This window comes from Schistocerca cancellata, chromosome 2 (assembly GCF_023864275.1).
Source record: "Schistocerca cancellata isolate TAMUIC-IGC-003103 chromosome 2, iqSchCanc2.1, whole genome shotgun sequence".
Lineage (NCBI taxonomy): Eukaryota > Metazoa > Arthropoda > Insecta > Orthoptera > Acrididae > Schistocerca > Schistocerca cancellata.
In genome coordinates this window covers 617,514,537-617,535,439 of record NC_064627.1, presented here as the reverse complement: position 1 = coordinate 617,535,439, position 20,903 = coordinate 617,514,537, and the positions used below count along the sequence as shown (strand labels likewise).

Below are 20,903 nucleotides of genomic sequence, written 5' to 3'. Positions count from 1 at the left end.
ACAACAGATCGATGTCAGAGATATAGGCCTATAGTTTTTCGCATCTGCTCGGCGACCCTTCTTGAGAACTGGAACTACCTGTGCTTTTTCCAATCATTGGAACCTTCCGTTCCTCTAGAGACTTGCAGCACACGGCTGTTAGAAGGGGGGGCAAATTCTTTCGCGTACTCTGTGTAGTATCCCGTCAGGTCCAATGGACTTTCCTCTGTTGAGTGATTTCAGTTGCTTTTCCATTCCTTGGACACTTACTTCGATGTCAGCCATTTTTTCTTTCGTGCGAGGATTTAGAGAAGGAACCGCAGTGCGGTCTTCCTCTGTGAAACAGCTTTGGAAAAAGGTGTTTAGTATTTCAGTTTTACGTGTGTCATCCTCTGTTTCAATGCCATTATCATCCCAGAGTGTCTGGATATGCTGTTTCGTTCCACTTACTGATTTAACGTAAGACCAGAATCTCCTAGGATTTTCTGTCAAGTCGGTACATAGAATTTAACTTTCGAATTCACTGAAAGCTTCACGCATAGCCCTCCTTACGCTAACTTTGACATCGTTTAGCTTCTGTTTGTCTAAGAGGTTGTGGCTACGTTTAAATTTGCAGTGAAGCTCTCTTTGCTTTCGCAGTAGTTTCCTAACTTTGTTGTTGAATCACGGTGGGTTTTTCCCGTCCCTCACAGTTTTACTCGGCAGTCTCTGCAGTGGTGCGGTAGCGTTCTCGCTTCCCACACCCGGGTTCCCGGGTTCGATTCCCGGCGGGGTCAGGGATTTTCTCTGCCTCTATGACTGGGTGTTGTGTGCTGTCCTTAGGTTAGTTAGGTTTAAGTAGTTCTAAGTTCTAGGGGACTGATGACCATAGATGTTAAGTCCCATAGTGCTCAGAGCCATTTGAACCATTTATCTCTGCAGTGGAGGGCCATAGAAAGAAAGGGAGCAGAACAATCGCAAACTGAGTTGGCCTGATGGCTTAATGTGAATCATTCTGTTGTTTCTCGGATGTGACGATTGTAAGGGCACGACAATACCGTCTTAGTACTGCACGGCAAGTGGCAGGTGAGCTCGCAGCATCCATTCGACGCGTTGTATCGAGGCAAACGATGTGCAGAAGTCTTCAGCAGAGTGGCCTTTATTGTCAGAGATATGATGTATGTCTACCTCTGATGTGTCTCCATAGAAGGGGACATCTAGAGTGGAGTCATCAACATGCCACCTGGACGGCCGAACAATGGGCCAACGTTGTTTTCACAGGTGAGTTGCGAATTAGTATGTAGAGTAAATCTCAACGGTTTCACATCTGGAGGGAACGTGGAAGATGATTTCGAGACCCAAACATTGTGGAAAGAGTCCGAGATCGAGGAAGATCAAATGGTGTTTGCAGGGAATGTGTTTACGACTCGAACCCCTCTTTATGATATTGTATGGGTGAATCGGCAAGGTTTAACTGTTGTCAGGTATCGCGACGAGATCTTGGGACCTCATCAGCTGTTGTTGCGAGCTGCTGTGGGGTCAAATGTTGTACTGATGGATGATAATGTTAGATCTCATAGAACAAGAGTAGTTGATGTTTTCTTGGAAACGGAAGGTACTGTACGTATAGCGTGTCCTGCTGGCTCTCCCGACTTGAATCCCATAGAGCATGTCTGGGATGCATTATGGAGACGGCTTGCATCACGTCAACATCCACCAACCGCTCTCCAAAACTGTGAGCAGCTCTGCAGGAAAATGGGCTTTACTGCCTCAACAGGAGACTGATGACATCATTCACAGCATGCTCCGTCTTGTCAGGCCCGTATTTGTGCCAGAGGTGGTCTTACCCCTTACTTAGCACATTAACCAGTTGTCGGAATGTGTATGAATATCGGTTGAGTTGGAAAAAAGCAAAGAACTTTGTTTTCTACCGTTATGCATGTTGCAGTTGATTATGTTCTGTATTCCGTCTTATGAGCATGTGGTAAAAGTTTTATTTAGACAGACTAAATTAGACCAGCGCATTTCGCTTTATTTTAAAGCACTTCGATCAAAACAAAGTTGACAAAGTACACAATGCGAATTGTGGACTCATAAACACTAAAATATATGGTGTATGAATGAGGTGCAGTGTGCTAAAAAAAGAATGTCTTTTATTGTGCCTGTCATACGCAAAAAGCAGTTACTTGCTAAAGTACAGATCAGTCGAGACAGACGATAAGTATGATCTTAACATCACAGCTGTACACAAAACTACGGCAGGTAATCAAGTAACTCGGGGATGCAGAAGCCAAAATACTGAAGATGATTCAAAATAAAGGAAAACTCATCTGGTCTAAATAAGAGTCTTATGACAATCACAAAAGGTGGAATATGTCCCAGTGCTACTGGTAAAATTGTGACTGCGAAAGGAAAGGTAAAGGAAAAAAGACAATACGAATACTGTATGCGTGTTTCACCTTTCATTTTTCAGTCGCCTCGACCGTCGTTTATTGCCGCAGTCCGTGTCGGCGTCAGACTCATCTGGTCCTAGTGTGATGACGACAGGATCAAGCAGATTGTCAATTAAAATTACCCTATTCATGTCCTCCTCCTGTAGCCTTTCTGCGTCCCGAACACATTCAAACCATGCTGAAGGAGTTAAGCTGTCAAGTGTTTCGTGCAAAGGCCTTCCTGTATCAGCAGTTTATAATGTCGTCTTTGGTCCTATGACATACTCTTCCACTTGTGCTCGTATGAGCTCTTTCCGATTATACTAACAATGATATGGCAAATGCAAAACTGTATGTCCAAGTTGCTGTGCAATAGAATCGATTTCATAAACTTCTAAACGAGGTTTAAGCAACCTTACAAGAATGAACAATTCAGCTCGAGTCTGGCTGGCAGTGTGTGGCATTTTTGCACTTACTCGCATTGTCCATAACCGTCAATGAGCTTGCAAGCGAGTAAGGGAGAAACTGTTTTCTAAAGCATAATTTAAATGTCTCTGAGTTCATTTCAGAATGATAATCCCCAGAATGCCTCTTTTTTCCCGGAACACTAATTAGCTTTCTGAAATGAATCCGTAAGCAGAACCTTAGTGAAACACCATTATTCGTCCACCTTCACAAAGTGGTACTTTAAGCAACCCGAACGATCACTAAGTTTCCAAGACGCTTTCTTCGTATGATTGTGGCTTACCCATGTTTTGCCCAAGTAATAAATGTTGTGACCGCCAGATTTTCTTATTTCATGAATACTTCTTAAGAATTCCGCCCCTGAAGCAGCGATATCACAACGTTCCATCAAAAATTTTGTTTCGTCATTTATGTGTATATTTTTTAACCAAATGTTTTTCAGTATTCTTCGGACTGATGTAACACGGCCTTTAATATTTATAGTCGAGTATGCCGTCCCATTGAAAAGGTCGCTGGACACAGGTTCGGCTTGTAGGAGGATATAACAGGAAATAGGTCATGTTCTTTATTAAGGAACCCCATTGACATTTGACTCGAGTAATTTAAGAGAAATACGAAAAATTAAATGTTGGTGGTAAACGCGCTCTTCCTGAAAACGTGGAAGGACTATTGTGGAAACTGGCGAGTGAAAATTGATACAGTATATCGCTTATCATCACTGCCAGAGTACCTAAGGCAACATCTATGTGATTACTCTGCTATTCACAATAACGTGTCTGGCAGAGGGTTCAACGAACCACCTTCAAGCTGTCTCTCTGTGCGAGCTCTGAATTCTCTTATTTTATCGTGACGATCATTTCTACCTATGTAGTAGGGTGCTAACAGAATGTTTTCACAGTCGAAGGAGAAAACTGGTGACTGAAATTTCATGAGAAGATCTCGTCGCAACGAAAAACGCCATTGTTTTAATGATTGCCACTCCAATTCACATATCATGTCTGTGGCACTAACTCCCTTATTTCGCGACAATACAAATATTATATTATACAGATACACCAATACGGCTCTGTGGTTTATTGGGTAAGTGGCAGACTACATAACCCAGTTTTTATTGTTCAGTCCCCAGTCAGTACTAGGTTGCCTTCTGTCACATACCGCCCTCTTTCAATTATGTCAATGATCTGTCAGTGTCAAAAACGTCAACTTGCACCATCGTTCGGAGTCCACGTTGACTTGTGTCCCCCCCTGTGACTGGCTGGGTGAGTCATTTCTGAGCTCAGAGGAGGGCAACGGCATTCCATCTGCATTAGGACCATATCCAGTACAACGTTGCGCTATTCAAACCAACCGTCCAGTTGAGAACAGCTTACTGACTGACTGTAGCCTGATAACGACAATGATAAGAAAGGAAACACGTACCAGCGACTAAACTGTTGTGACGTGTGAGAGTTATTTGAAGGCAGATGGTGCATTTATAAGTTGCCCTCACGCATAGTACTGAGCTCTGGCGCAGGAAACAAAGTCTGCTGGTAGCACTAGGATGAGAGTAAAATGTAGTCTAAAATAATTATCTTAATGAGTTACGTAAATTGACGTTTTTATCTGCATGAAAGTGCACGTGAAGTTCAATACAGTGAAACAGTAAAAATAACGAGTTTCTTCTCGCAAACCTAAGGCCGCTTGATTCCACAGAATGTGCAGTTCATTGTCTTAGATCTAGTTCAACATCCCCGTGATACGGCACTCGTATCTACTTGCTGTATCGCCTGCCGGGATGGCCGTGCGGTTCTAGGCGCTATAGTCTGGAACCGCGTGACTTCTACGGTCGCACGTTCGAATCCTGCCTCGGGCATGGATGTGTGTGATGTCTTTAGGTTAGTTCGGTTTAAGTAGTTCTAAGTTCTAGGGGACTGATGACCTTAGAAGTTAAGTCCCATAGTGCTCAGAGCCATTTGAACTAGTTGCTGTATCAGTTTGTATTTAATCAGGCGCACTACTGATTTGACCTTTTCAGCGAAAACATGTAAATTTTCTGTTCAGCTGTTGTCACTTACGCGGTAGTATTTGCAATACGTAGTAAACTATTTTGTAAATGAGTTGGGGCACTGGAAGAAAGTTTTAACAGTGCCACTGGAAATAACCGCTGATATAATATTTTGTAGATAAGTTTCGGGCATTGGAAGAAAATTTTAACAATGCCACTGGAAATAACCGGTGATATCTACACTCGAATATTACCATTTGCTAAACACTTCTCTGAAATCTGAGGCACGCATTTGGAATCTCCACGCCAGCCTTCCACATAACCTTCAGAGTTATATCAGTGTCGACCTGTCACTTGCTGCTAACCTAGCGTTGGAAATACCCACGATATGAGGGGAGCGGCACTTGCGATAACAAACACATGACACACCACCTCAGACGCGGACTGTGTCCTCCGTCTGCAGAGGCACGACTGCCCTTGAGACGCTTGTGGCCGTAAACGACTCTGCAGTCGAGTGCTCGGCGAGAAGAGGTACACTTGGGTCTGTAACGAGAGATACCAGCTTGTTCTTCAGCTCATTAGTGACACCGTCAAGTGCCAGAAAGTAACTAAAATTCCTGTTTTCTCTCTTGTAGTTGAGAGTAACTGTTATTGTAATGCGCTCAAAATTGTAGGATATGCAGGACCTGAACGGTAATAGACGCTGCTCTCACTATAGCAAACACTGATGTGACAACAGTCATGAGATAGATATATGCACACATACTGATGGCGATAGCATCGCGTACTCAGGCGATTCATGTGAAAAGGTTTCCGACGTGATTATCGCCGAACAAAGGGAATTAACAGACTTTGAACGCACAATTGTAGTTGGAGCGAGACGCTTGGGACATACCAAATAGGAAATCGTTAAGCAATTTAATATTCCGAAATCCATAGTGTGTAGTGCGTGCCCAGAATACCAAATTTTAGCCATTACCCCCCACTATGGACAACGCAGCGGCCAACGGCCTTCAATTAACGACCGAGAGCAGCGGCGCAAACGCGTAGGGCTGTCAGTGCTAACAGAAAAGCAACACTGCGTGAAATAACCACAGAAATCAATGCGGGACTTACGACGAAAGTATCCATTAGGGCATTGTGGCGAAATTTATCGTTAATGGACTATGGCAGCAGACGACCGACCTGAGTACCTTCGTTAACAGCACATCGCTTGCAGCACCTCTCCTGGGCTCATGACCATATCGGTTGGACTCTAAACGACTGAAAACCCGAAAAATGGTCAGATCAGTCCTGATTTCAGTTGGAAGAAGGTGATGGTAGGTTTCGAGTGTGACGCAGACCCCACCAAGCCATGGACCGAAGTTGCCAACAAGGCCTTGTACAAGCTACACTCCTGGAAATGGAAAAAAAAGAACACATTGACACCGGTGTGTCAGACCCACCATACTTGCTCCGGACACTGCGAGAGAGCTGTACAAGCAATGATCACACGCACGGCACAGCGGACACACCAGGAACCGCGGTGTTGGCCGTCGAATGGCGCTAGCTGCGCAGCATTTGTGCACCGCCGCCGTCAGTGTCAGCCAGTTTGCCGTGGCATACGGAGCTCCATCGCAGTCTTTAACACTGGTAGCATGCCGCGACAGCGTGGACGTGAACCGTATGTGCAGTTGACGGACTTTGAGCGAGGGCGTATAGTGGGCATGCGGGAGGCCGGGTGGACGTACCGCCGAATTGCTCAACACGTGGGGCGTGAGGTCTCCACAGTACATCGATGTTGTCGCCAGTGGTCGGCGGAAGGTGCACGTGCCCGTCGACCTGGGACCGGACCGCAGCGACGCACGGATGCACGCCAAGACCGTAGGATCCTACGCAGTGCCGTAGGGGACCGCACCGCCACTTCCCAGCAAATTAGGGACACTGTTGCTCCTGGGGTATCGGCGAGGACCATTCGCAACCGTCTCCATGAAGCTGGGCTACGGTCCCGCACACCGTTAGGCCGTCTTCCGCTCACGCCCCAACATCATGCAGCCCGCCTCCAGTGGTGACGCGACAGGCGTGAATGGAGGGACGAATGGAGACGTGTCGTCTTCAGCGATGAGAGTCGCTTCTGCCTTGGTGCCAATGATGGTCGTATGCGTGTTTGGCGCCGTGCAGGTGAGCGCCACAATCAAGACTGCATACGACCGAGGCACACAGGGCCAACACCCGGCATCATGGTGTGGGGAGCGATCTCCTACACTGGCCGTACACCACTGGTGATCGTCGAGGGGACACTGAATAGTGCACGGTACATCCAAACCGTCATCGAACCCATCGTTCTACCATTCCTAGACCGGCAAGGGAACTTGCTGTTCCAACAGGACAATGCACGTCCGCATGTATCCCGTGCCACGCAACGTGCTCTAGAAGGTGTAAGTCAACTACCCTGGCCAGCAAGATCTCCGGATCTGTCCTCCACTGAGCATGTTTGGGACTGGATGAAGCGTCGTCTCACGCGGTCTGCACGTCCAGCACGAACGCTGGTCCAACTGAGGCGCCAGTTGGAAATGGCATGGCAAGCCGTTCCACAGGACTACATCCAGCATCTCTACGATCGTCTCCATGGGAGAATAGCAGCCTGCATTGTTGCGAAAGGTGGATATACACTGTACTAGTGCCGACATTGTGCATGCTCTGTTGCCTGTGTCTATGTGCCTGTGGTTCTGTCAGTGTGATCATGTGATGTATCTGACCCCAGGAATGTGTCAATAAAGTTTCCCCTTCCTGGGACAATGAATTCACGGTGTTCTTATTTCAATTTCCAGGAGTGTAGTTGTGGCTCCATAATGTTGGGGGGGGGGGGGTGTTTACATGGAATGGCCGGAGTCATCAGGATGATCGGCTACTTAGTGAGCATATGCAGCCATTCATGGGCGTGACGTCATGAAACAACGATGGTACCGCAACTGTTCGCGATTGGTTTGAGGAACATTCTGGACAATTCGAACGAATGATGTGGCCACCCAGATCGCCCGACATCAGTCCCATCCAACATTTTTGAGACAGAGTCGAGTGGTCAGTCCGTGCAAAAATTCCTGCACCGGTAACACTTTCGCAATTATGGACGGCTGTAGAAATAGCATGGCTCATTATTGATGCCCAAGTCGATTTGCTGCACTACGTAGGGCAAAAGAATATCCAACACGATATTAGGAGATATTACGAATTACATAACTTTTGTCGCCTCCGTGTACCTTCTCCTTGCACTTTTTACTATGCATTTGTGTCGCATCGGCGCAGGCTTACTAACGCACCTGGCATGTTTTATTTAAGTGGCGGTTGGATGTCCTTTCTGTCGCCACCCCATTAGCTCTCGGGATGTTTTATGTTTACTCCAACTGTCTAAGCTAGTGTTGTTCCTGTGGAATAGTGGGAAAGTTTTCTAAATGTCTGTGGATTGTGTAACTGAGGCTGGACTTGGCTGTCAGCCCAGTATTCACCTAGTGGGATGTGGGAAACCGCCTAAAAACATAACTAAGCTGGACGGCACACCGACCTTCGTCATTACTCGCCGGGTGGATTCGATCCGGCGCCGGCGCACCTCCCCATCCTTGAAGCGGTGTTTTTATCACGGCTACCAGGGTGTGTCAGCTGTCGTAGCAGCATGTACCTCCACGTAAACCACACTCTGTCGTAATCTCACCCGCGGAGTATACTTTATCGAGTGACAAAATGAAAAAATGAAAAGCGGATCACACTGAAAGCATGAATTCGTTGGTTCACTGCTGCAACAAGGACATGGAAATGCGATTGCTAGTGACTGAAAGTTCCATTTCCTCTCTAGTTAATATCCATTCCACTCAGGCCACTGCTGAGTGAAAAAAGGAATGGGCATTTTGCTCATATACTGTCATGGATGTTAAGGATTCGTTGGGCAATTACAATAAAAACTTGCTTTATTCTCTTCCCTAACATTTAACTCACTGGTGGAGATATCAAATTTAACACATCCTATCGCTACATTGTCATGGGATCTAATATAGTAAAGAAAATTAAATATGAATGAAAAGAATACTAAGCCGATAGAACGATGTGCCATTTGCAACCCCTTTCTATGGGCAAATCTTATGCGACTGGAGATTTTTAGTAATAGTATCAGGATATGTAGCTGCAGTATCCTTCAGGGGAGTACGAAATAACAAAGAAACGAATCGCTTCGGCTGAAAAATGTAGCTACGACCCTTAGTTTATATTTCCCGACATTGCGTGATGTATTTCTGATCAGAGATAGCAGAGTAACCATAGTTTCGTTTTCAATTCAATATATATATATATATATATATATATATATATATATATATATATATATATACCGCTTCAAGGATGGGGAGGTGCGCCGGCGCCGGATCGAATCCACCCGGCGAGTAACGACGAAGGTCGGTGTGCCGTCCAGCTTAGTTATGTTTTTAGGCGGTTTCCCATATATATATATATGCCGTCCAGCTTAGTTATGTTTTTAGGCGGTTTCCCATATATATATATATATATATATATATATATATATATATATGGTAACAGCATAGTCTACTACTTACGGTCACAACACACTCTGCAGCAAAAATTGTTCCCGTTTGACAGCTGGAGTGACACTGGCATCCTCAGGAAACGTTTGTTTTTATCTCTTTTTACGTGATTTACGAAATATTTATTTTTTGCATTGAAGAGTTTGTGTAATATCAGAAGACAAGAATGATTGTGAATTAAACTTAAAAACAGCCAATTACTCCTGAATAAATACTTTGGAATAGGTGTATAGTTACAGCTTATTCCACTGAAAGAAAGAGAATATAACCACGTATTTCATGCATGAGCAACATTTATTTCCGTTGTGCTTGTTCGTATTATAATTGATACTTTCTTTGGCAGGTAGCAATATTGTATGGTGTCCAATTATTCGCAGATTCTTACACTTTATTCGACTTTCTAACACACGAATATTTTTGTAACTGTAATTACTTTTGCCTCAAAAAACGAATGTGTTGAGACTCTTGCCTTTTTTGGCTTAGATATAGCAATTGATGTGGACTTAGTTTAATCTATGTAGGGAAACAGATTTATTGCTTTTGTTGTTTTATTATCCTCTTTTGCTACAGTTGTCGTGGCATAGTTGGTACGTTCAATACAAGTGTTGTTTGTATTGCATTCCATACAAGCTTTCTACGTTCCACATCCACTGATTTGATTCGAAGAGCAGCGTAGAAAACTTCATATTGTTGAATAGATATACGATGTCTGTCTGCAAAATGTCAGGTCTTTTGCTGTTTACTAGCCATTATTAACACAAAATGACATTCTTCGGTAAATATCTGTAGGTTACAAGAGAATCGTAAATAAATTGCCCTACAACGTACCGTTCCATATCTCTCAGGGTCATTAAGAGACCTACACAAAGACAAATCCTTCTTATTGGTATAATTTATTGAAGCCACAGAGCTCCCGTTTGTAAAAACCATTCTACACACCAATATAAACAATTACGATCCACATTCACTTTCACAGGATTTCGCCGAACTCAACAATACACTGCTGACTGCTCGGCGCGCCGCTATCACCTTGGGTAACAGAAACAAGACGGATTGTCGCGACTGCAATGTTGGAGCGTGGTAACACCAACAACCCAGAATATCAAGAGACATTTGGGCAAATAACTTCGCATTATTGTTCTCAGTGCTGTACGCTAACAGAAATGGTATTTGATGCTTCGATATTCCGTGGTCTATCACTGAAAATATTACTACTGGAATAATGTCATGGGTAACGGAAATAGGCTTACACTTCATTGTGTCGAATGTACTGCAACATCGTGCAACATGGATACCGAAGAAGTAAGCTGACGGAGGTGTCGAGACACAGGACTCGAACACGGTACATGTGGGGTCAAAACCCCGTTGACTATCCAGATTTACGTTTTACATGGTTTGCTCCAAACGCCTATATCCGCAGCCGAGAGCTTCTCCTTGGAAATAGCATGGCTGATTTCCTCCGTATCCTTGTCCAATACGAGCTTCTGGCCTGATTCTAATGACATAGAGGTCGTCGAAGCGTTAGCTCCAAATCTCAATTTTTACTTTCAAGATGGAAGCGAGGATGCTTAAGCTTAGCAAACCGTCTAGTCGAGATCGTAGAGCTTCACTCTGAAAAAAAATTACGGGGGTTATAATTGGAGAGGGCACTGAAAGGTGGAGTTTATATTATGCAAGCTGCTTCATCCACAAGCAAAGCTGTGCGCGATGAGAGCGTATCGGCTTACGAACGAATTGTTCACGTGCATGACGTGTGTTACATGTGTAGAATACGGACTCTGAAACATTTATCCTCTTTATGAGTGTGAAATGTCTTTTGGTAGCAATATTAGTACGCATGCCATTCTTACGGCAATGACTGACCTCAAGATATGCCCATGTGATCGGACATTAACTTTCTTCTTAAATAATAACAACAATAAATTGGTTCCTTTACGTTGCTAAAAAGTTTGTCAAGGAGATGACAGACCAAATTTTTATCTTTACTTAGTCACGTCAATCTAGACAAGATTTTGGTCTTTAAATGAGGTTCAGTATCGTTACATTGCAGGGTAATATCGTTTCTATCACTCGATGTCTAACCCCTGATGATACCAATCAATGTGATCCTTATTTCTGTACGTACTGACGAGACGTGATAACTGACTAACTGCAACCTTTTTTTAAAACACTCTAAAAACCAGTAACGCACTCTATTATTATTAGTTACTTTAATTGGGTATGTTGGATCATACATAACTTGCCGAATGCATCTGATGATCGTTCCACACAAATAGTGTGTAAAATACGATCCAGATAAAAAGATTAGTACGAAAATACATACATCCCAGGATTCAATCAAGCCAAAGGCATACGATTGGTTTTCTCCGTGCCTTTTACCGTAGCCCGCGTTTCTTCTCCTACGGTCTTCGTTTTTCGAATGATTCTGTTTTCCGGTAATTTCAAATTATTCTGTCTCTTAGCGTTCACGCCATCGACGTGTTATTTACATCGTGTACTTATACTCCATGGCTATCAAACAGAACATCGTTTGTGCCAGTAACAGACAGGTAACGATAAAATTATTTGCCAGGCATTAACCGTTTATTCCGTATTTCCAATTTACATTATGATCATCATTCTGTCAACGTTTTGTAAGGAAACAAGTTGGAAATCTTCCTAATAGTGACTCACGATCATCAGTTTCTCACATTAGCAATCAAGAAGAAATGCCTTAACACCTCTCAGTCTTACTTAGTACGATACTCGCTTCAGCACAAACTAACGTGCGATAAGATAGGCGATGGTAACGATTTAAATATACGATGCACCTATGATGACAGACGTCATCTACTTCTCCTGTCTAATCTCCCGCCTCCCAAAAAAAAAGGAAGAATGAAGGAAACAAGTGGAAGGGACTTCGTCGTCACAGCGTGTTAATGAAACTGCTCTTTCGCTATTAATTAATAATTTTCCTGTTTCATGAATAATGGTGTGCATGCAGTATTCCAACTAATTGCAAAAATTAAAAAAAAGTTTCTGAATAAAAACAGGCTATGATTTAAGTTTGTGGTTTACCTCCATTATTTCAGGCTAAGTTCCCAAAACTTTGGGGCAAAGTATTAGGACAGATTCCTTATACAGAAGTACGTAAGAAACGTCTAGTAAAAATGGGGCCTAAAATGCATACTGTAAGAGCTATGAGCGCTTGGTAATCTTCACTAGTACGAAACACATCTTTTCTACTGAACAAGGGCTCATAGCTCTTACAGTATGGATTTTAGACCTCACGTTTACTAGACTTTTTTTCTTGTTTTGGTCCATACTACCTCCTCACGAAATATGAGCAGCAAAGAATTTGCAGTATAAGAGATGTGTTTCGCAGTATCGAAGATGAACTAGTGCTCATATCTTTTAAGCCATGCGCTTTGGACCATTGTTTACTAGACATTTTTGCCTACTGTACGATCTTAGCAACAACAGTAACGGTACATAGGTTCCATTGTCAGAGGCATCAGAATCATTTTCGCTTACAACTTTCGACTCGTTCTTCTCCCGACCTGGGTCCCATATCTCTTAACTGATAGATTTATCCTCGTCCATCATCCCTGAAAGTCGGTATATATATAAAAGCACTCACTCTGTCTTCAGGCCACGAGTGGCCTACCGGGACCATCCGACCGCCGTGTCATCCTCGGTGGAGGATGCAGATACGAGAGGCGTGGGGTCAGCACACCTCTTTCCCGGTCGTAAGATGGTATTCTTCACCGAAGCCGCTACTATTCAGTCTAGTATGTCCTCAATTTATATATATATATATATATATATATATATATATATATATATATATATATATATATATATATATATATATATATATATATATTTATCCACGCTCTGTAACCTCGCTAGATTACGTTTCCGGACACGGGTTCAGATCCTCGTTTTGTTCATGAAGACACCTTCTACTTCCCCTCGATGTTTTTCTGGGTAATTTTGAAACACCATACGTATCTGTGGTGCACTAGTTATTCAAATATGCCAATCCTGAGCCGAAGAGTAACATATAGAGCAGTTAAGACCATTTAATGAACTGAAATTGTCTCGTAATTCCTGGGACATAATGGTACTTCCTCAGACGGGCAGTCCTGTCCGGGACTTTCAATATGAGCAAATGAAGTACAGTGCTTAAGGTACAGCGAATAATTCTTGTAATTCAATTAACGTTGGTGGCCCTGCCAGTGGTGTTGAGTAAGGAGGAGGCTAATACCACAGAGCGAGCGACGTGGCCCCCTGGCGGGCGCGAGACGCGTGCGCCGCACGTGGCTGCCATCGTTAGCTGGCGGATGTGTCTCACTGCCGACTGCAGCCCCTGGCCCTCCAGTTGCCTTATTACTTCGCCGCATGCGATACCTGCGCGTCACCTAAGTGCGCTTATTTGTGTTCTGTTAGCGCCGAGCGCCGACCGAGTGCTATGTTCTCTACCACTCCCTGCCGCGCACGGCAACTGGAACTCGAAACTCCTCTGTTCGTGATGAACAGAGCTGATCCCCCGAGAACATCCTCCATTCAGGAAAGAGACACAGATACTAGAAGATTCTGCATTACATTGCCAACCGTGTGCGGGGAAGCGACCCAAGCCCTCCAACTCTCTCTCTCTCCCCTCACAACACAAAAAGAAGAAGGGAGGGGGAAGGGGGAGGGAGGGGGGAGGGAGGGGGGAGGGAGGGGGAGAGAGGGGGGGAAGGAGAGAAATACTACCGACTATAATAGTTATTCTTGATGTTAAGCTGCGTATATGTATATTTTACGCACGTTGCAAATGATTGCACCTACGAAAAGCTTGAAAAGTTAATCGATGCTACTATAGCAAAAACAAGAGAACAATATGATGTCCGTAAAATATATTTTGAAAGCTGATATGCTATGAATACTGGGGGTCAAGTTACGATCTTCTGCTCATAATAAGATTCTGGAAGGTAAACGAGAAGTAAAACATTTTCTGCACTGAAGTGCAATATCTGTTTCGCAGACGACTGTGTTGTTCTTGTTACGGCACACATAGTTAAATATCAGATTACACATTTCTGCCACAAATAAATATAGTATTTGTTTCATCTAAAGGTTGATCACTACAAAAAACTTGCTTTGGAGTGTCATACAGATTTTTTTTCTCTGCTTCAACTGCTTGAACTGAATAGCGGGATGACTCGTTCATGAGCTGTACATTTCACCAACTGAGCCAGTCGTAATGACTTTAAAGTCAACAAGGCTTTGTCTCTATTATATTCTTTCACTCTAATTAATGTTCTAGCTTTTAGGGTAACAATGGCGCAAAAAAAAAAATGGCAACACCAAGAAGCAGTTGCACGACATAAACTTAAGTTTGTAGGCATATTTCTAAAATGGCTCTTAGCACAATGGGACAGCACCTGAGGTCATCAAACCCCTAGAACTTAGACCTACTTAAACCTAACTAACCTAAGGACATCACACACATCCATGCCCGAGGCAGGATTCGAACCTGCGACTGCAGCGGTCGCGCAGTTCCAGATTGTAGCGCCTAGAACCGCTCGGCCACCTCGGCCGGCGTTTCGGACGTCACATGACATGCGTTCAAGTCCGTTTGTTGATCCTTTCACTCAGTTTTTTTATTACAGAGGCCTACCAGCTCTCTGACTGAACACGCTGAGCTACCGCGCCGGCGCTCCCTCACAAGGGCCGGCGCATATTTCTACATCTGAAGCATGATTTCTATTCAAATTTCGCACTAATTGCGTAAAAGAGTGAGGCTAGTAGCGCCACTATGAGAATGCAAATCAAGTTTACTTTAAATATACGCTGTAACGGTCGTAAACGCTAGGTACCTCTGACATTGGACGTGGTGAGTTGATGCCAGTCGAAACTGCCTTTAAGGCGACAAAGACGCCATTATCAACACTTGGCTGATGCTGCGACACTTGTGAAAGACTTGGCAGGAATGTAGCCACTGTATATGATACCTGGCAGCAGTGGTCGCGAGAATGTACGGTTACAGGTAGACTAGACTCTGGACGGCCACTTGGCTCTACTGAGAGGTAAGGCCGTCTACATCTACATCTACATCCATACTCCGCAAGCCAACTGACGGTGTGTGGCGGAGGGTACTTTGAGTACCTCTATCGGTTCTCCTTTCTATTCCAGTCTCGTTCGTGGTTCGTGGAAAGAAAGATTGTCGGTATGCCTCTGTGTGGGCTCTAATCTCTCTGATTTTATCCTCATGGTCTCTTCGAGAGGTATACTACTTGACTCCTCGGTGAAGGTATGTTCTCGAAACTTCAACAAAAGCCCGTACCGAGCTACTGAGCATGTCTCCTGCAGAGTCTTCCACTGGAGTTTATCTATCATCTCCGTAACGCTTTCGCGATTACTAAATGATCCTGTAACGAAGCGCGCTGCTCTGCGTTGGATCTTCTCTATCTCTTCTATCAACCCTATCTGGTACGGATCCCATACTGATGAGTAATATTCAAGCAGTGGGCGAACAAGTGTATTGTAACCTACTTCCTTTGTTTTAGGATTTCATTTCCTTAGCATTCTTCCAATGAATCTGAGTCTGGCATCTGCTTTACCGACGATCAACTTTATATGATCATTCCATTTTAAATCACTCCTAACGCCTGCTCCCAGATAATTTATGGAATTAACTGCTTCCAGTTTCTGACCTGCTATATTGTAGCTAAATGATTAAGGATCTTTCTTTCTATGTATTCGCAGCACATTACACTTGTCCACATTGAGATTCAATTGTCATTCCCTGCACCATGTACCAATTCGTTGCAGATCCTGCTGCATTTCAGTACAATTTTCCGTTGTTACAACCTCTCGACTCATCCGCAAAAAGCCTCAGTGAACTTCCGATGTTATCCACAAGGTCATTTATGTATATTGTGAATAGCAACGGACCTACGACACTCCCATGCGGCACCCCTGAAATCACTCTTACTTCGGAAGATTTCTCTCCATTGAGAATGACATGCTGCTTTCGGCGTAACGCGCTGGTGCATCACACCGCATCTGCAGCAGCAATCTGAGGGGCAGTGGCCTCACAGTGACACAACGAACTTTTACAAATCGGTTGATTCAAGGACAGCTCCGAGCCAGCGCCCTGTCGCGTGCATTCCGCTGACCCCAAACCACCGCCATTTGCGACTTTCGTGGTGTTGAGCGATAGCTCACTGGAGGGCAGAGTGGAAGTCTGTTCTCTTTCTGATGAAAACTTGTTGTGCCTCGGTGTCAGTGATGACGGTATATTGGTTAGAAGGAGGCTAGTTGAGGCCTGCATGTAACCTCTCTCGTGCTAGATACACTGCACCTACATCTGGGCTTGTGGTATGGGTTGTGATTTCGTATGACAACAGGAGCAGTCTCTTGGTTATCCCACGCACTCTAATGAAAATTTGTACGTCCATATCGTGAATCGACCTGTTGTACTGCCATCAATAAACAGCATTCATGGGGGTGTTTTCCAATTGGACACCGATCGCCCTTATACTGCTGTTGTAACCCAGCATGCTGCACAGAGTGTCGATATGTCGACATAGCCTGCTCGATCGCTAGATCTTTCTCGAATCGAGCACGTATGGGACATCATTAGACGACAACTCCGTCGTTATCCACTAACTGCATTAATCGTCCCTGTATTGACCAGCTAGTGCAACAGGCATGAAACGTTATCCCACAAAGTGACATCCGGAACCCGTAAAACACAAGAGTATTTACGTTTGCATGCTTGTATTCCACATTCTGGCGGTTAGCCGGCCGAAGTGGCCGTGCGGTTCTAGGCGCTGCAGTCTGGAACCGCGAGATCGCTACGGTCGCAGGTTCGAATCCTGCCTCTGGCATGGATGTGTGTGATGTCCTTAGGTTAGTTAGGTTTAACTAGTTCTCAGTTCTTTAGTCCCGATTTCAGTTGATAAGAAGTGATGGTACGGTTCGAGTGTGGGCAGATCCCACGAAGCCATGGATCGAAGTTGTCAACAAGACACAGTGCAAGCTGGTGGTGACTCCATAATGGTGTGAGCTTTGTTTACGTGGAATGGACTGGCTGCTCTGGTAAAACCGAACCGATCGAACCGATTACTGACTGGAAATGGTTATGTTCGGCTACTTGGAGACTATGTGCAGTCATTCATTGACTTCATTTGCCAGAACAATTATCGAATTTTTATGGATGAGAATGCACCACGTCAACGTGCTACAATCGTTCGCGATTGGTCTGAAGGACATCCTGCCCAACTAAAGCGAACGATTTGGCCACCCACATCATCCGAAAAGAATCCTATCGAATATTTATGGTACATAATCGAGAGGTCAGCTCGTGCACAAAATCCTGCGCCGGCAACACTTTCGAGATTATGGACGATTACAGAGGCAGCTTGGCTCAATATTACTACAGGGGCTTACAACTGCTTGTTGAGTTCATGTTATGTCAAGATGGTGCACTACGACGCGCAAAAGGAGGTCTGACACGATATTAGGATGCATCCCACGGTTTTTGTCACCTCGGTGTAAAGGATGGCAACGGCCTCGCGGTTTCTGCCGTAATGCCCAATGGAAAGGTTGTCTGCACTGTCATGCAGCGTGCTGTCAGAGGTACATACAACTGGCAGGTAATTAAAAAAAAATGATTCAAATGGCACTGAGTACTATGGGACTCAACATCTGTGGTCATCAGTCCCCTAGAACTTAGCCTACTTAAACCTAACTAACCTAAGGACATCACACACATCCATGCCCGAGGCAGGATTCGAACCTGCGACCGTAGCGGTCACGCGGTTCCAGGAAATAAATAAAAGAAAGCAAACATCACTTTCAACACCCTTACTTTTATTTGAATGACATGTATTCGGACTTTTTTTCGACAGAAATGATATTAGATGTACAAAGTAGTGGTAAGTAGTGGTTCTAGTGTTATAAATACAGTATTTGTAGCATACATTCCACAGAAACTTCGAGTACGTGCGCGACACCCAGTACGGAAAACGCACTCAAATGTAACTGGTAACGTCACGGCCGACGAACCCCCTCCTCCTCCACAGATGCTCTCAGCTCCCACCGTTTCCACCAGTACACTTGTGGAGACGGTAGCAAATGAACGTTACACAGACTGTAGTGTTTCCACAGATATTGCCGCACACGCAGCAGTAATGCATTGTTGCGTATCCTCTGGCGTCGTTGGGCGTTCGTGGTATACAGACACTTTCACTGCCCCCAGAGTATGAAGTCTAACCGCCTTAACGTCAAGAGGACCGGGCTGGCCAATTCACAGAAACTCCCAGTCCCATCCACCTATTTGGAAAAGTTACACCACAACTTCCCTGGAAACACGTGTGTAGTGTGCGGGGCATCAGTTATGCCAGAACCTCATTAATGGGCTTGTGTCCAGTCCCACGTCCTCCATGAGAAGGAGCAGATGTTCAGCAGAAATGGACTATATCGCCGTCCGGTTAATGTTTTCTAACAAAAATTAGGAACCTAAAATACGGGTATCAATGATGCCGCACGTAACATTGACATCCCACTGTCGTTGATGAGCAACCGCTGGAAGCCAGTGAGGATTTTGCACAGCCCAGTAGTGCATATTCCATAGTTGCACATGACCATGATTTGTGGATGAAGCTTCATCCGTAAACATCCTATCATGTAGGAAGTCAGAATGACCCTACAGCCGCTGAAGTGCAAAACGACGAATCATTACGGGATTCAAAGTCATTCCCATGGAGTTCTTGATGGAGTGAGATACGATACTGATGAAAGGTATGCCTAAGCAAAATTCTCCATACACTACTAGACTTATTCTAGAAACGCGTGCATTCTGTCGTACACTCAACTCCGGAATGTGAGCTACAGCAGCCAATTTCGTTGCAATTGTTAGCTACTATGTTTGTACGCGGACGCTTTCTGGGTGTCCAGCTGTCTGTTCGCGTGAGACATGTGCAGATGTTGGAAATGGTACGACGTGAAGGACGCCGTCAATTTTGGTAGGGTTAAGCGTACACTGCTATGATTGTGGTTGTATATCTGTGACTTTCGCAGTAAAGTAACATCACATCTAGTTTTTCTTAATTACTGAAGGCTGGCATTTCGACGATGATCGCATATGTCAAAAACCGCACCAAAACAGGGAAAGCTCCGTCCGATAAGTACGTGAAATGTGTCACGGTGTATTTTCCTGTTTGACACAGACAGCAGTACAGCAGGCCCGAGCAGAAGACACTACTAGACTGAAGGGTATAGATAGAATGTGTGTACTGATAGTGGTCTGTTTACAGTAGGTTGCAGGACAGTGCAGGCCATCCTTGCCCTGCGCATTACGGCAGATCGTGCGGCGCCGTTGCCATCCTTTAATATTTCAGGATGTATGAGGTTTAGGACAGTGAAACCAAGTCTGACATCACTAATTGTACCTCTAGTTTTCATTTCTGTATATAAAACATATATGTGTCATTTAAAAAAACCTAACTTTGTGTTGAAACTGGTGTTCGTTGTCCATTATGGATTATGCATTCCTGCCCATTGTGTGGGCACCTGACATAGGTGCATCCCTGGCCAATTGCATTTTTCACTTTTTGTTACTTTTCGGAAATGTATGAGGTAGCAGAGTTAGGGCACAGTTATCGAGTGACAGTAGCTCAAATGACACATGTAAACTCATCTCGAACCGGCCATGAAGGCTCAACGGCTACCGACCAGCCGCCGTGTCATCCTCAGCCCATAGGCGTCACTGGATGTGGATGTGGAGGGGCAGGTGGTCAGCACACCGCTCTCCCGGCCATATATCAGTTTCCGAGACCGAAGCCGCTACTTCTCAATCAAGTAGCTCCTCAGTTTGCCTCACAAGGGATGAATGCACCCCGCTTGCCAACAGCACTCGCCACACCGGATGGTCACCCATCGAAGTGCTAGCCCAACCCGACAGCGTTTAACTTCGGTGATCTGACGGGAACCGGTATTACCACTGCAGCAAGGCCGTTGGCACAAGTGGTATATTGCTATAATACCACACTCAGTCATGATTCACGACTATCGGTACATACTGATACTAGTTCAGGTTACAGAAGTTTTCTAACAGCCCACAGCACTTACTGCATGTAATTATTCTTTATTAAATAGTGCAACAACAGCGTACCAGTAAAGGGTGATCTAAGAGCGAATATGGTAATCAAATCACTAGCAGTGCAACATTTCCAAAAATAGACTACTTTGAACAAGGTAAGAAATCAGTAGCATCTTTTTAATCAAGTTAGCTAGGAACTGAATTAGGACATCTGAGGGAGACAACGAGCTAATTGATCGCAGTTTCAAAATACAGGATTTTCCAGAGCCAAAACAACGCAGAAGGCAAGCATGTTGCCTTGCCGACTGTCTTAATATTGTATTTTGTTCACTAGATGCCAGCACAGAACGTATAGAACGGCTCTCGGAAGCAAAAATTACAGTACAAGTATACCGTCCTCTGGATCTTAAGGACGAACT

At 44.5% G+C, this 20,903-nt stretch overlaps 1 pseudogene; it reads right to left on the bottom strand.

The window, feature by feature from the left end:
• Positions 1-20,286: 20,286 nt before the first annotated feature.
• On the bottom strand, positions 20,287-20,404 carry LOC126163386 (5S ribosomal RNA; annotated as a pseudogene).
• Positions 20,405-20,903: the final 499 nt, after the last annotated feature.